Source organism: Gigantopelta aegis, chromosome 6 (assembly GCF_016097555.1).
Source record: "Gigantopelta aegis isolate Gae_Host chromosome 6, Gae_host_genome, whole genome shotgun sequence".
NCBI lineage: Eukaryota > Metazoa > Mollusca > Gastropoda > Neomphalida > Peltospiridae > Gigantopelta > Gigantopelta aegis.
Window position 1 is genome coordinate 51634395 of NC_054704.1, and position 16497 is coordinate 51650891.

Here is a 16497-nt window from a genome sequence, read left to right on the forward strand (position 1 = left end):
TACTGTAATGTGGACTCATGGCACCATGGATGTTAAAAGGATTTGAGATAAATCAGAACATAAAATGGCGTTATTTCCGGTGACTTTTTATTTTATTTTATTAGCCAGTGGTAAAACGCAATAAAATAAATACAGGCACTATAGGATTTTTTTGGGCGAACCATCTGTAATAATGATACACTTAGAAACTAAACCGAGTGAACTTCCATTTGTAATCTAGTATAAACGACTAGACATGGTTATAGCGTATATATGCCACCGAAACAGATGCAGTAGATGACAATAGTCATAAGCATACGAGCCAGGGGGCAGGGGGGAAATTGCCCATAGTCCTGGAGCAAAACCTCAAATTTAGACAAAATTAATGCAATTATTTTGGCTTAATGTGCCAACCTGAGACCTTTTTACCACGCATTTCCATCATTCTACCCTCACAATTAGTTGTAACCCATGTAAACATGCGTAGTGATTCGTTTGCAATCGTATATAGCTGTTTGGTAGTAACACTAAAATTAATAAATGATATTATCAAGATTCGGGTGTTTTCGTTTAATTCGGGTACAAGCCAGCCTGGCCTTCCCCCCCGCCCCTCCCCCACCCCCACCTCCCGCCCCCTATAAAAGTGGGAGCCAGTACGTCTATGACAATAGTAGGCTATATTACATACTATATTACTAAAGCTGTTACATGCAATCTTTCATTCATCATATCCTACAACAACCCCTCACTCTTACAGTAGACCAGACAAAATGGAGAACTGAAGGTATGCTGGTAGTTTTTGATATAACAGGAAGTGTCGTTGACTGCACTAATTTCGAAGAAACCTTGTCAGAGGCGGATCCAGAAAATCGATTCAGGGAGGGGGCAATGACATGAAGTGGAATGTCAAGGGAACTTTGAGGGAGGTTTGGAGGGGGATCGTAAAAAAAAAAAAAAAAATATGTAATAAAAGTATAGCTGTTTTTTTGTGTGTGTGGTTTTTTTTTTTGGGGGGGGGGGGGGGGGGGGGGAGTGGCTAGATCCGCTTCTGATTGTCATACTAGTTTCAGTAGAACGTCGCACGTTTCAAGCACCATTTATCTGGTACACTAGCCTAATACTAGTTCAAATCAAATTATAAGAATTTACCTGGCCAGATGAAATAAGACTTTATGACAACAAATCTAATGACATGTCTCGTGTTACGATCGGCCTCGATGGCGTAGTGGTTAGGCCATCGGTCTACAGGCTGGTAGTTACTGGGTTCGGATCCCAGTCGAGGCATGGGATTTTTAATCCAGATACCGACTCCAAATTCTGAGTGAGTGCTCCGCAAGGCTCAGTGGGTAGGTGTAAACCACTTGCACCGACCAGTGATCCATAACTGGTTGAACAAAGGCCATGGTTTGTGCTATCCTGCCTGTGGGAAGCGCAAATAAAAGATCCCTTGCTGCTGATCGGAAAGAGTAGCCCATGTAGTGGCGACAGCGGGTTTCCTCTCAATATCTGTGTGGTCCTTAACCATATGTCTGACGCCATATAACCGTAAATAAAATGTGTTGAGTGCGTCATTAAATAAAACATTTCTTTCTTTCTTTCTTGACCCGCTAAGATGATATTGTACTACATACAGTTAATGCAAACAGGCAATCTTCGCCAATTAATGCTACATTCAGCTGGTATCATACGCGTACGAAACTAGTAATAGTAATGTAAGCGTAATGCAGAACGATAGCCAGTCTTAATGATTCATTGAACCTCAAAGTAGTTCAACCCCACTGATGAAATAGTGCAAATGTGGCAATGTACCTACATAAAAATAACATTGGTCCCAAGTTTGTCACTTTATTACTAATCTGTAGGTGGGAGTGAAACTGTACTACACTATTTGCTAATAAAGTGGGGCTTTCAGGTGGGTTTTGTTGATGTTTGATGTTTGGTCTATGTGTGTGTGTGTGTGTGTGTGTGTGTGTGTGCGTGCGTGCGTGTGTGTGTGTGTGTGTGTGTGTTTGTGTGTGTGTGATAATGCTGTTAATTGTTGTACTAGGTATAGTAACTTTATTTACACTGATGAATATATTTAGCATGTTTTACTAGACAAGCCATAAAGTAGGGCTATGCTTAAAATGGAAGTAGAAAAATTCTGCAACTTATATGGATTGATTTAAACTTTTATTACTGAATACATAACATTCCAATAAATAATTTTTTTTTTGTTATTGTTATGTATTTCTTTGGTTGTTATTTTTAAAATATTCAAATATGGCAAATATGGCGCTGTTTAAATTATTTTTTATATTGTTGAAAATGGCGTTTTCTCGTGCTTTGAAAGGGCGTTCGCGCGCTTAAAAATGAAAATACCAGAAAATTCCGGGAAAATATTTCCATTAGGTTGGTAGCCCTGTATAATATATGTTATCCAGATTCGGGCATTTCCGTTTAATTCGGGCAAAAATCAGCTTGCCTCTTCCCCTCCCTCCACTTCCCTCCAAAATGGGAGCTTGTATGCCTATGGCTGATATAAAAACGTTTAAAAAAAATTGTAATTATCGTTATGAATAGTAAATATCATATATTATTCAAAATGCTCATACCTGTATTAATAATATATATATATTATCGAAATACACTCACACTAGATTATCTCAATTTTGAAAATGTCTCTTTAATTTGTTTCTTACTCACCCGGGGCGGGACGTAGCCCAGTGGTAAAGCACTCGCCTGATGCGCGGTCGGTCTGGGATCGATCCCCGTCAGTGGGCCCACTGAGCTATTTCTCGCTCCAGCCAGTGCTCCACGACTGGTATATCAACGACCGTTGTATGTGTTATCCTCTCTGTGGGATGGCGCATATAAAAGATCCCTTGCTGCTAATCGAAAAGAGTAGCCCATGAAGTGGCGACAGCGGGTTTCCTCTCTCATTATCTGTGTGATCCTTAACCATATATCCAACGCCATATAACCGTAAATAAAATGTGTTGAGTGCGTCGTTAAATAAAACATTTCCTTCTTCTTACACACCCGTTGATGAGAATAACATTCATTATTTTAATAACACATAATAATAACACACATACGTGTGATAACAATTTAAAGATATACAACTGGCTGCTCCTAGGAGATGATCATGTCATACCATTGCCATACCATCCAATGAAAAAAACTGCAAGCGCAATGGCCGTAAATAGTTTTAGTTAAAAATGACGTTTGCCTTTTATTTCAAACGTGGTTTGTTTGGGGTGTTTTTTTATGATATGTAAGAAATAGTATTCTACATTCATGTCCCTTAGATACCATTTATCTCACATCTCGTTAGATACTTTAAAAAAAAATTCGTTGTAAGATAAATGGTATCTAACAACTACTCGTTTAGCATTCTCTATTTACAGCATACATATTTCAAACTCTTTAAGAAATTAACCACGTGTTGCGTTCTGTTCACGTGTATATTGCTCCATTGTATACATGACTATAAATGTTTATGAATTCTTTAAAGCAACTTCTTTTGACATCTCATCAGAATACTTCATAAGTGTCTGTTAACTTGTAAATTATTTAACGTCCGGGAATTTAATATGTCAGCGCATTGTTGACACTACTTCCGGCTAACAACCCGCAGAAGCCTAATAAAAGCAGATGGCCTGTATCCCTTCGCACTTCTGGTACTATTTGTTTTCTGCAACTGGTAGTTTCTCAACGGTTACGCCACAATGCAATAAACAGCCGCTAAGCTGAATGTAAACAAAATACACGAATAGGTGATTAATTTTGATACTTGCACCTCGCGCTCAAGTGGTTGATATGCGCCTTAATTTCATGGCTATAAACGGTAGCTGGCTATCAGTGGTCTCACGCGAGACTGAGGTACCGGTCTAAAACCGTTTCCCGCCAGGTGGAGTCCGTCAGTGCTCACGTGTAGGGAATATGTCCACTTAATTTGCCCTCCTTTGAACAATATACTGAAACTGATCGCTAGGTAGATACGTGTAGGTGTTAATCTGTACACATCGGTGATTTACAACATGTATACAGCATTTGAACCTTTAAGGATCTAAATAATGAAAAACAAATTAACATAAAAATAAACCAACGACCATCAACACCACCACCCCCCCCCCCCCTCCCCACCTCCAACCCCATTTGACTCGTGCTGACATCCACTGAAGGTTCAAGCACGACTGTCTTGGGCACAGTCGCCAAGATTCCTCGGTGGATGTATTCAAGACGGGGGGGGGGGGGTAGGGGGTTGGGGGTTGGGGGGGGTAATAAGGCTATGGAATTTACAATTTGAATCATAATAACAAAATTTACAATTAGAATTAAAAAAAAAAAATTTGCAACCAATGTAGAAAAGCTATGGCTGCTCTAGCCTATTTGGTAAAACTATTTCTTAAATGCAGAAACATTACTGTCACTGTTTCATACATATGTTAGCAGTATTTTAAATTATGGCTGTGAAGTTTGATGTTTTAACAAAGCAAATAGCCACGAGATCTAATCTGATTAAAATTATTTCTACTGGGTCTAACAGCATTGCCTGGACTCACATATCCAGGTGACATTTGATCTATAAATAACAATTTAAATGTCGACCAATTACACTTCGCCTTTTATAGCGTTATTCCGGAGCATACAAATTCTAAAAATATCGGGCGAGACTATTTATGCAATAGGCGAACTTGTTGGTCTATTTCAACATTGAAAAACAGGGGGAAAAGTGCAGTAATAAACTCTGGATTGTATACTAGTATAACCAGATTTTATGGCTATACCATCACGGTTTTTTGTTTCGTCTTAAAACGAATTTTATATAAAAGTTTATATTGCAATTAGTTTCCGGCATACTTCGTAATTCACCCGAATCATTTCGTATACCCTCGGCATAATCCCGAATGTTTTCAAATTCTTTTCAAATCACTGCATTCCCAGTCTGGAGTTCGTCGCGGTAAGACGTGTTTGTGCACACTGCACGTGCTTTCGCGGCTCGACTTGGGGATCCTTCACTTTTGTTGTTTTTGTAAACGAAGTGAAGTTTTCTACTGGGATGTATGCGGTCATTGGAACTGATTGAACGCTGGAACGCTTCTCGTTTCGACAGTCTGCACCACCAGGTTGGATTCTTTTTTAGCGAGATTCCTTGCCTCCATGTCATTTCTCCGTCTGACTATGTTGACTTGTTTTTTTCGTGACTCGTATGACGGCCATTCTGCAGAACGCCAGGGTTGTTCGCGTTTAGTCTCTACATGTCCGAGCCTGTCCTAGCAGCACTGGAAGATTGACCGCCCCACTCTAAGAAGAAATAGAAAGCGGGGTCGGCCCCTACTACTCTTTTCTAGACTTTACTTTGTTTTATTGTGATACCATCTCGTATTCTCTGGAGTCGGGCCCGTCCGCACCACTATACCAACCCATGACGACTGGACTATACCCTAGTCTTTTTTTTTTTTTTTTCTCTTTCACAATTTAGACCAATAGTCCAGTCTGTAAGATAAAATGAGCTGTTTTTTCCAGTTCGCCTCTCTTTCCATAGAGTTTGGTGTGTATGGCAGTTTCGATTGGCCACTCAGCTTGTCTCAGGTCTTGATGAATTGGACACGCCTGTAAGATGTGTTCTGCTGTTTGGTCTTCCAGGCCACAACTGCAGGTTGGTGTTGCTGCAAGTTTAAACTTTCTGAACATGTGAGCATTCAGTCGGTTGTGGCCTGTCCGGAGTCTTAACAGAGTTACTTGTTCCAAGCGACTGAGAAGGTGGTAATCATCTTGTTCTGTCCTGGGTCTGTTGGCTGCCTTTATCAAGGTTTTCTTCTCTGAGAAGCTAATGTTGTTTGCTGGGCTGTACATGATTAGCTCCTAGCTTGGCTAGCCTGTCTGCTTCCTCATTTCCTGGAATCCCACAATGTGCTGGGATCCACTGTAGAGCTACTCGTCTTTCCTTTGCTACCTCTTGCATGGCTTCATTCAGGTGAGGAAGTTTTTCCCCTTGCAAGGCTTGTAGGACTGAGAGAGCATCTGTGAGGAAGACAACTTGTTGACAGTCTTCTTTTGCATCCTTGATCATTGTAGCAGCCTGAATAAGTGCATGGGTTTTCTGCATTGTAGTTGGAACTGTGGGTGCCGGTTGGTACTTTTGCAGTTAGGGTATTTCTTGAAGGGAGCTTGATAAATATGCCTGCCCCTCCATTGGCCACAGCATTTGTTGACGAACCATCAGTGTATGCATGGATCCAAGATTCTTCTGGGTACCGGTCACTGATCATAGCCATTGCCAGTGACCGTTTGACCAGGTCGTTTTGGGAGTCTGCTGAAGCCAACTGTGGGACAGACATGCTGATCTGTAGATTGGCTTGTTCATCATTCCATGGTTGTGGAAGATCTGTTGGGCAAAATGGAAGTGTCTTTGGTAACGGGTTAGCTTGGTGTTCTCTAGTAAGTCTTCTGCTTTGGTGGATGAAACTGCTACGTTTGAGACGATTCTTTGTCAGACCATCCATTCTTTGTTTCATTGGATGATTGGGCAGGTACCTGAATTTCTCTGCCTGGATCATGATCTTGGCATCTCTCCTCTCACCAAGGGGTTGTATTGCTGCAGTTTTTTTCCATGTCTTTAATGGGTGTAGACTTCATGGATCCCGTTATGATTCGCAGAGCTTGGTTTTGAACCTTGTCTAAAGCTTGCTGGTTGGTCTTTGCAGTGGTTGACCAGGCTGATGAGCCGTATTCAAGATGCGGCCGTACAGTTCCTTGATATACTCTCTTGAGGATTGTCTCATTTGCTCCCCAGCTAGTTCCTGCTAGTTTCCGCATGATGGCTAATTTGCATCTGGCTTTTGTCTCTGCCTTTTGAATATGTGGTTTCCAAGTTTGTTTCTTGTCGAAGGTGACCCCAAGGTATGTTTACTTCATCTGCATGTTTCAGTGGAGTGTTCCCAATTTTGATTGTTCCTGCTTTTTTTTTCTTTGGTGATAGAGTGAAGAGTGTGGTAGAAGACTTGTCTTTATTGATAGCCACACACCATTTTTCTGACCAGGCTGTCAGGTTGTCTGCTGCTATCCGCATTCTGTAGGTGGCAGTAGTGGCATGCTCTTCCTTGCACCACATCACCAAATCATCGGCATAAAGGGCAGCTTGTATTCCATTGGGAAGTTCCTGCACAAGGTCAATGATGAAGATTAAGAAAAGTGTAGGTGATAGGACTCCTCCCTGTGGGACCCCATGTCGCAAAAGTATTTTCTTGCTTTCTTTTCTGTCAACTGTGACCCTTGCTCTACGGTTGTGAAGATATGATCGGATCCACGCAAGCATGTTTCCAGATATGCCGCTTCTCTGTAGCTTGACGATGAGGCCATCCGTCCATACTTTGTCAAATGCCTTTTGCAGATCTATCCAGGTGGCTAACACATGTTTTTTTTCTTGGAATGCATCTTCAACTTCTTGAGCAAGATATGCTGTTTGGTCTTCAGTGCTGTGAAACTGTCTGAAGCCTGACTGTTCAGGGGACAGGATGTTCTCAGTTTCCAGATACCATTGTAGGCGTTGGTTGATTATCCTAGTCTGATTCTCTCCCTCGTTCAGACGGATCCGGCTTCTCAAGATCTGTATTTCAGCACAGCACTACACCTTCAACGTCTATTGACTGTCAATCTAGGTTTTTTTTTGACGGGATGCAACCCATCTCGTCCCTACAAACTGTGCACCATAACGGCCTTAACGAGGCCACTCATGTGGACATATAGATCGGACTTTAAACTTTTAGACCTTCATTCAAAAGTTTATGTCGAAATTACTTTCTTTTTTTAATATTATTAAATAGTCCGATCCTCTCTTCTTTCTCTTATTTATTTTTGGACTGTCCTTCTAAAATGCTCCAAATTATATAAATATTCGACCGAGCAGTCAATTCTTTTTAATTTTGGCTTGTAAACTTCTTTTTTTTAAATTCTGTTAACCTTTTTACTAATTGCTATTTTCAAAATTCTTCCCATTTTCCCCCCCCCCCCCCCCCCCCCCCCCCCGTCCATCGAGTCAGGCCACCGATCTTATCTAAAAAAAAAATGACCACCCGATCTAATCTAGCGACCAAATTTAATGAGTAGAATTTTCTTTATTAATTATATTAATTAGAGATGCGCATAAAAATTTTAAAGGCCCACTATTTAATTTTTGGATGTAAATTTCAAAATTGTCCGCTTAATTGTTTTCTGTCCCGGGACAAGCCCCTGGCTATCCAGAGACAGGCCCCGGGACGGACATGCTCGAAACTCTAGTGGTATATGAGCATGTAAAAATTATTCGCACTCGCTGTCGCACTCAAATCACTGGCATGATTTTGCAAGTAAAGTTTTGATTGGTCGAATGAAAGGTCAACTGGACATGAGCTCCAACGGGCTGCTGTTAGATCGACATGTAACAGTGGAGCTAATTTTAATTAGATTGCCACGAGATCCTACATTTACAATTATGTAAACGTATTTTAGGCTTGAAAATGAGCACTAATAAAATGGTGGTCTATTTTGAATTAGGGAGATCGCATTTGTACATAAGTAAGAATGTGCGTATTGTTAAATATTGGATAAATTTGTTGAATACAGATAACTGTATTTTGAAAGAGTGTTATGCCACCCTATATGACGAGTGCATAAGAAAACTACGTGCTGTTAACTGAGTTAGTCAAATATGAGATCTCCTTCTCACTAGTGGTTTTGGTCACATATGGTATAATCAAAATGTAGAAAATTTCAATACATTTATATCACTATAACAGAGAATGACCGATCAGTTTATTCAATCTATGTTTTCTGTATTCAACAATTCTCCAAAATGTCTCTTATACAAATTCGTTGTTAATAATTGTTGCCTACAACCGTACCTTCAAAAACCTATTGCCATGAAATATAAACATATTTTGATTAAATATAGACTATCTTCCCATAATCTCTTTATAGAAACGGGCAGATATCACAATATTGACAGGAATAATAATAGAATTAGTAGTCTGTGCAATATGAACGTAGTAGAAGATGAATATCACTTTGTTCTATTATATAACATTTAGTGAAATATCTTCCATCAACATTTAAATTAACGCAACTACTCTCCAGCGACAATTCAAAACAGCTAATTACATTGTATAAGTATTTGACCACTGCTACCACGCATAGAACAGACAACATTGATACATGACATATGTTATTATATTGTATATTATTACTATGCATGTATTACCCATTTATGAGTGACTTTTATCGATTGTAATTCGTTTCTACTTACCATTTCCCGCAATGTACACATTATATTATTTTATTATTATAAGTATGTCTACAAAATGTTGGGGTTTGTGGGGTTTTTGGGTTTTTTGTTGTTTTTTCAAAATAAAATGTACAAAAGCCAGTACCGCTTTGTCAATAGCTGATTTAATTGTTTTGGTGGATTTAATACATTTCTGGACGTAAGTTCTGCATTAAAAGAATTGACCGTGGTTTTTAAAATCGTCATGCTTTGTGCATTCAAAAAGAAAATGGGTGGAGGGGGTGGGGCGGAGGGGCGTGCGTAGCCCAGTGGTACAGCACTCGCTTGATGCGCAGTCGGTGTGGGATCGATCCCCGTCGGTGGGCTATTTCTCGTTCCAGCCAGTGCACCACGAGTGGTATATCAAAGGCCGTGGTATGTGCTATCCTGCCTGTGGGATGGTGCATATAAAAATATCCCTTAAATAAAACATGTCCTTCAAAAAGAAACTGAGAAACATCTTCCCACATTTACTACAATTAAAATAATGTTGTTTTGTTTAACGACACCACTAGAACACATTGATTTAATAATCATCAGCTATTGGATGTCAAACATATGGTCATTTTTGACAGTCACAGAGAGGAAACCCGCTACATTTTTTTTTTCATTAGTAGCAATGGATCTTTTATATGCTCCATCCAACAGACAGGATAGCACATACCACGGCCTTTGATATACCAGTCGTGGTGCACTGGCTGTGACGAGAAATAGCCCAGTGGGCCTACCGACGTTACTACAATGAAGGCGAGTCTACCAACTAAGAACTGAGACAAGTGGACTCAGCTGTTACAGAGTTTTTACGTATTTATGAGCTTGCCACCATGGTGCCTTTATTTATTAGAATTTTAGATCTACCCGGATTTACATATCTGCTTTTTCTGTATGGCTTTTTGAAGGACATGTAATCTTATGAAATAAAGTTTGCCAAGAAATGCCAGCATTTAAAATAATAATAATAAAAAACCCAGAAAAAAGTAAGAAAGAACGAAAAAAGGAAAGAAAAGAGGAGTATAATAAAATTATGTCCTATTTGTTAAAAATCCTAAGTCTGTTGATATTTACTACACGTTCGTCCCTCAAGGGATTGGTTTCTTGTCTGCGATTCATTTCCTTTTAAACAGTTATTTGCTTTAATCAAAATTAGCGATTAAAATTTATAGGTCATTACACAAACGAACACATTGATTTATTCATAATCGGCTATTGGGTGTAAAACATTTGGTAATTTTGACATATAGTCTTAGAGAGGAAACCCGCTACATTTTTCCATTAGTAGCAAAGGATCTTTTTTTAATGCACCATCCCACATAATGTATACGTTAATATTTTATAAAAGAATGTACATTTTATAACGTATTTCTTATAGTTAGAATTAAACATATTTCTTTGCAGTTAGGAAATAAAACACATATTTTTATTCCTTTAAATTAATTCTAAAAAAGGAACACTTTAATTTTTTCTTCAATAATTATATACGCAGGCGCGTGTGCTGCGAGAACCCCCTCTGGGGTCTAATCACCCCTCCCATGTTCGAAGCGAATTTTCTTTTTAAAACATATTTTCTGGGGGAGCTTGACCCAAACCCGCCTAGAAACTTCGCTCACCACGATCAAGACCTCCTGCAAAATTTCCTGTCCACGCGGTTGATAAGTTAGTTTAAATATTAAAAAGTAATAATCAAAACATGTAACATTATAAAACATTATGGTAGAAGAAAACAGTTATTTGTGAATCGTAAGCTGAGATTTATGCATACCAGCCCATGTCATCCTAAAATGCCCACCTATATTTTTAAAAATGAAGAAAGATACGGGTATTTTTAGTCTCAAGAAAATTACATAAAGGTCGTAATTATAAAGAAGACTTATTTTAAATATTTGTGTTACTTTCATCATAATGTGTCCAAACTGCATGATTTTGGGTGCATTTTTGACAATATTCACACCCATACAAACCACACCCAAGCGGGAGTTCACGGAAATCACATATACATATATTTATGGAAACTTTGCTCATCAAACCTTACAAAACCCCTCATTTGAATAAAGGTTTATCTATTAAATTTTTCACAAAATCAGCTTATTTGAATATTACCTAAAATGATCACGCCCCAATTTTGTCACAAGGAAAACCCGGTGTATGAATACCAAGCCTCATTACAGCTAAACCGTTTGCACTGCTGGTGACAAACCAATTGTCATTTTGAAAAGTAACTCCTTGGCTATCACTAAAATTATGAATTTGTTTCATATTCCAAATAATTAGCCTTCAAACATGAATCTTCCGACGCCATATAACCGTAAATAAAATGTGTTGAGTGCGTCGTCAGATAAAACATTTCCTTCCTTCCTTCAAAAATGGATCTGTGCAAAACCAACAAGCGAACTCTTTGCACAAGGGTATACAAGGGAGCTAACTGTATATTACTACCTAAAAAGCATTTATCTCTTTCTACAGGCCTCGGTGGCGCAAAGGTAGGTACAGGGTTCGCAGCCCGGTACCAGCTCCAACCCAGAGCGAGTTCTTAAGGACTTAATGGGTAGGTGTAAGGCCACTACACCCTCTTCTCTCTCACTAACCACTAACCAACAAACAACTAACCCACTGTCCTAGACAGTTGTGTGCCCAGGACAGCGTGCTTGAACCTTAATTGGATATAAGCATTAACCACGAAAATATAAGTTGAAAACCCCCCCAACTATTGCTGTCCCCAATCAGTTTCAACAGTAAAAAGGGCAGACAACTCGTACTGCTTTATTGATATAAACTACCCAAGGCCAAAGAAAAATGTAACTTGGGCACTATAATATGAAAAGGAATAAATAAATGTGCTCTAGTGAACACAGTGTCGTTAAACAAAACAAACTGTAACTATAAAAAGGTTGAGTAACAATGTGAATGTATACACATATATACAGCAATTGAGTGGGACTTATAATACGTCTCATTCTCCTACAAAAATGTTGTGGTTTTTGTGTAAATAAGTTCAGTTTGCTTTGGCGTGAGAAGAAAAGTAAAAGTGTTTTGGATATACCCCCCTCCCCCCCCCCCCTATTTTTGTGTGTAATTTAGAAAACAATCGGCTCAGAAATAAATAACATACATGTAGTAAATTCCATAGTAGACCTATGCGAAAAAGCGTTCCCTGTGGGACGGACTATAGAAACGTCGCATGAACATATTGCTGGGGGAGGGGGGGAGGGTAACCTTTTATACTGCAATATTAGGCTTTTTATATAGGTGTCCTGGGAAAATGTAGACATGGGCGCGCAAATGTTTTTCCCCGAACACACCCCTTTGTCCTGACAACACTACACCCCTTAATATTGTAGATAAATAGAGGGAAAGATATTTAAATGAAGAGTGAAGTGTGTTAAAATTTTGAATAGTGATATGATAATACGTCTATTTATATTATTTATAAAAAGTTAAAAATATCACAGCGTTTGCTAATAGAAATAATCGGACTTTGAGGACTAAATAAGGAATTTTAAAACTCCGTTGCGAGACCACGACTATCGTGCACTTTGAACTTTCAAGAATCACTTTAGCTGACTGCACCTTTTATCATATTTATTTTAAACAAGGACAAGGTAAGACTGTTTAAAATGTTTCAATATGAACGCAGATATTTCCTATTATAATATCTCTGACGACGTCTCTTAGTAACACACGATTTCCTTTAGCTCCACGCTTACGTCCGTCTCCGGTGAAAATCAAGTGTTGACGTCAAAATCGTCATTGCTTACGCAAGTTACGCTACTATAAAAACTAACGCTAAACAAAACGTATCTACTGTCGTGATGTATACTGACAATGTATTTTTATGCTGTATATATTTTATTTCAATATAAACTTTCAAAAGTCATAAGTCTTTTATTATGATTAATTCTAAAATCATGGAGACCTGATTACGACAATAGGTTCAAACCGAATAATCATAACTAACAGATATAACACGTGTATTGTGGTGAAAGTTTTGGTTGAGTAAAAGAGGCAAATTTTTCATAAAGTGGGGAGAACATTTTAAATCTATTAAAGCGCTAACTGATAAATTATTTTATCCGTTTGTTTTGCACCAAACAAACAAGTAAAATAATGTGCATGATTTTTCAAGGTCTGTTATGGAACGGGCGCAGGCCGGAGCTATTGTCGGTCCCATCATTCCGTAAAACTGTTTGTTTGTTTGTAAATAATTTCAGTTTGGTTTGACGTAATAAGAAAAGTAAATGTGTTTTGGAAATAACAAGAAAATACTATTTTTGTGTGCAATTTAGAAAACAATCGGCTAAGAAATAAATAACTTGTAGTAAATTTCATAGCTTTAAAAAAAATGCTTTCTCGGTGGGACGGACAGGTTACTGGTGGTGCACCCACACTCGCCCCCACTATAATTTTGAAGTATTCCAATCCAGTATTTATAATTATTAAATGCATTTATGTTAATTACGAGACACGGGGCAGGGAAGACAAGACCCCCCCCCCCCCCCCCCCACCATTGCTTGAGCAAAACCTCAAATTCGGGCAAAAATTAGGCTATAGGCCTACAGACAGGCCCTATTCGGGCAAAATGGGCTAACCTGAGACCTTTTTACTATGTATTTCCATCAGTCCTCTCTCAAAATGAGTTGTGAAAATGCGTAGTTATTCGTTTGTAACCCTATATCGCTGTTTGGTAGTAATGCTGAATAAATGTTGTTATCCAGATTCGGGCATTTTCGTTTAATTCGGGCAAAAACCAGCCTACCCTCCTACAAAAATAGGAGCCCGTACGCACATGTTTCTTGGTAAAATTGTAATAAATACAAATTGCACACATATACATATATGTTTGTGTACTCTTGAATAGGCTACTTTACCCAATTTCAAACTTTGCACCGAATGCGTAGGTCGGCTGGGGGTCGGGGATGGGTGGCTATAACGACCCCCCCCCCCCCCCCCCCCTTCCATTTTATTTCAGATGCTAGACTATTCATATAGGTATTCGGGAAAAATATAGATAAAGCAGGGCCGTAGCTAGGATTTTTTGTTTGGGGGGCAACTGAGTAGTTAATAGTCTAAAACTCCTTTTCTTTAAGTTTCTATAATGCTTTCCGATTTTTTTTCGGGGGGGGGGGAGGCAACTGCCCCTCTTGCCCCCATGCTTGCTACGGCCCTGAAAAGGGTACGCTATTTTCATATTCGACCCCCACCCCCAGGTTCAGATCATCCCCATCTCTGAATACTGTAGGTGCCCAATATAAACGTTGCACCCCCTTACTAGAAAAATCCTGCATGCGCCCCTGTTGAATAGGCTTGCTTACAAGAGTTCATTGCGATATTACGTTTTAATAAATATACGTCAATAATCGCGCAACAATTCGTGAGGGGAAATAACTCTTCTAGTCCCATTGAAAAGTACAGATGGTGCTCCTGAAAATGTCAAGGAGACGATAGTAGGCACTCGTCTTCATACGAGCAGCTCAATGTTTCGTATCCCTCTGACTGAATTAACAGGCATGCAAGTGTGTGTGTGTGGGGGGGGGGGGGGCTTCAAACGAGGAGCTCAATGTTTCGTATCCCTCTGTCAGTCTGAATTAACAACCATGCAAGTGGGTGGGTGGGGGAAGGGATGGGGGCTTCAAACGAGGAGGTCAATGTTTCGTATCCCTCTGACTGAATTAACAACCATGCAAGTGGGTGGGGGGGGGATGGGGGGCTTCAAACGAGGAGCTCAAAGTTTCGTATCCCTCTGACCGAATTAACAACCATTCAGTGGGGGGGGGGGGGGGGGGGGGGGGGCTTCAAACGAGGAGCTCAAAGTTTCGTATCCCTCTGACCGAATTAACAACCATTCAAGTGGGGGGGGGGATGGGGGCTTCAAACGAGGAGCTCAATGTTTCGTATCCCTCTGACTGAATTAACAACCATGCAAGTGGGTGGGGGTGGGGGATGGGGGGCTTCAAACGAGGAGCTCAATGTTTCGTATCCCTCTGAATTAACATGCATGCAAGTGGGGGGGGGGAGGGGTACGTGTGGGGCTTCAAACGAGGACCCCAATGTTTCGTATCCCTCTGTTTGAATTAACAACAGGCATGCAAGTGTGTGTGTGTGGGGGGGGGGGGGGGGGGGCTTCAAATGAGGAGCGCAGTGTTTCGTATCCCTCTGAATTAAAAGACATGCAAAGAGATGGGGGGGGGGGGGGGGCTTCCCCCACGTTTACTCCACTAGAGCACATAATTTAGTAATCATCGGTTATTGGATGTCAAGCATTTTGTCATGGAGAAAAACCTTTATATTTTTCGATTAGCAGCAAGAGATTTCTTACTTGCATCATATCACAGACAGGATAGCAAAAAGCACGGCCTTTGATATACTACGGGGGCACTTACTGGGATTCGAAAACCCCCAGTCAGATAGTAGGTTTACTGATAGGATTCGATCCTTGGACCCGAGCTCTTCAGACGAGTACTCTAAGGCGGTAAAAGGTTTATTTTGTTTAACGTCTCCACTAGAGCACATTGATTTATTAATGATTATCGGCTATTGGAGGGAAGGAATGAAATGTTTTATTTAACGACGCACTCAACACATTTTATTTACGGTTATATGGCGTCGGACATATGGTTAAGGACCACACATATATTGAGAGGAAACCCGTTGTCGCCACTTCATGGGCTACTCTTTTTGATTAGCAGCAAGGGATCTTTTATATGCACCTTCTCACAGACAAGATAACACATACCACGGCCTTTGATATACCAGTCGTTGTGCACTGGCTGGAACAAGAAATAGCCCATTCGGCCCACCGACGGGGATCGATCCCACACCGACCGCACATCAAGCGAGCGCATTACCACTAGGCTACGTCCCGCCCCTCGGCTATTGGATGTTAAACATTTGGTAATTCTGACAGTCTTAGAGAGGAAACCAGCTACATTTTTTTCCAGTAGTAGCATGGGATCGTTTATATGCATGCACCATCGCAGGTCAGGTCAGGTCAGGTCATAGGGTTTTACGTGCACACTCAGAACAAGCTGTTGTAGCGCACGCCTGTCATGGGCACAGGAGCCGGCATTGGCCGGCTCCTCCGTCTATGACAGGTAAGGGGGGGGGGGGGGGAGGAGGGATCGCCTACGCTGGCAGGTGCAAGGGAGCACCAGCAGCCCGATTGAATCGGTAGCAGGCGGGAGGGGTGGTGGTGGTGCTATGAATGAATGGAGCTGTTAATGCCAAAGAGAAAAGGTGCG

At 40.3% G+C, this 16497-nt stretch overlaps 1 protein-coding gene across 3 annotated transcripts in view; it reads left to right on the forward strand.

The window, feature by feature from the left end:
• Nucleotides 1–12772: 12772 nt before the first annotated feature.
• The window catches only part of LOC121376255, a 135495-nt gene continuing 131770 nt past the window's right edge, over nucleotides 12773–16497 (forward strand). For all 3 annotated transcript variants that reach the window (XM_041504082.1, XM_041504087.1, XM_041504086.1), the window contains exon 1: nucleotides 12773–12861. The gene's annotated coding sequence lies outside the window, so the exon portion shown is untranslated. The remainder of the gene's footprint in view (nucleotides 12862–16497) is intronic.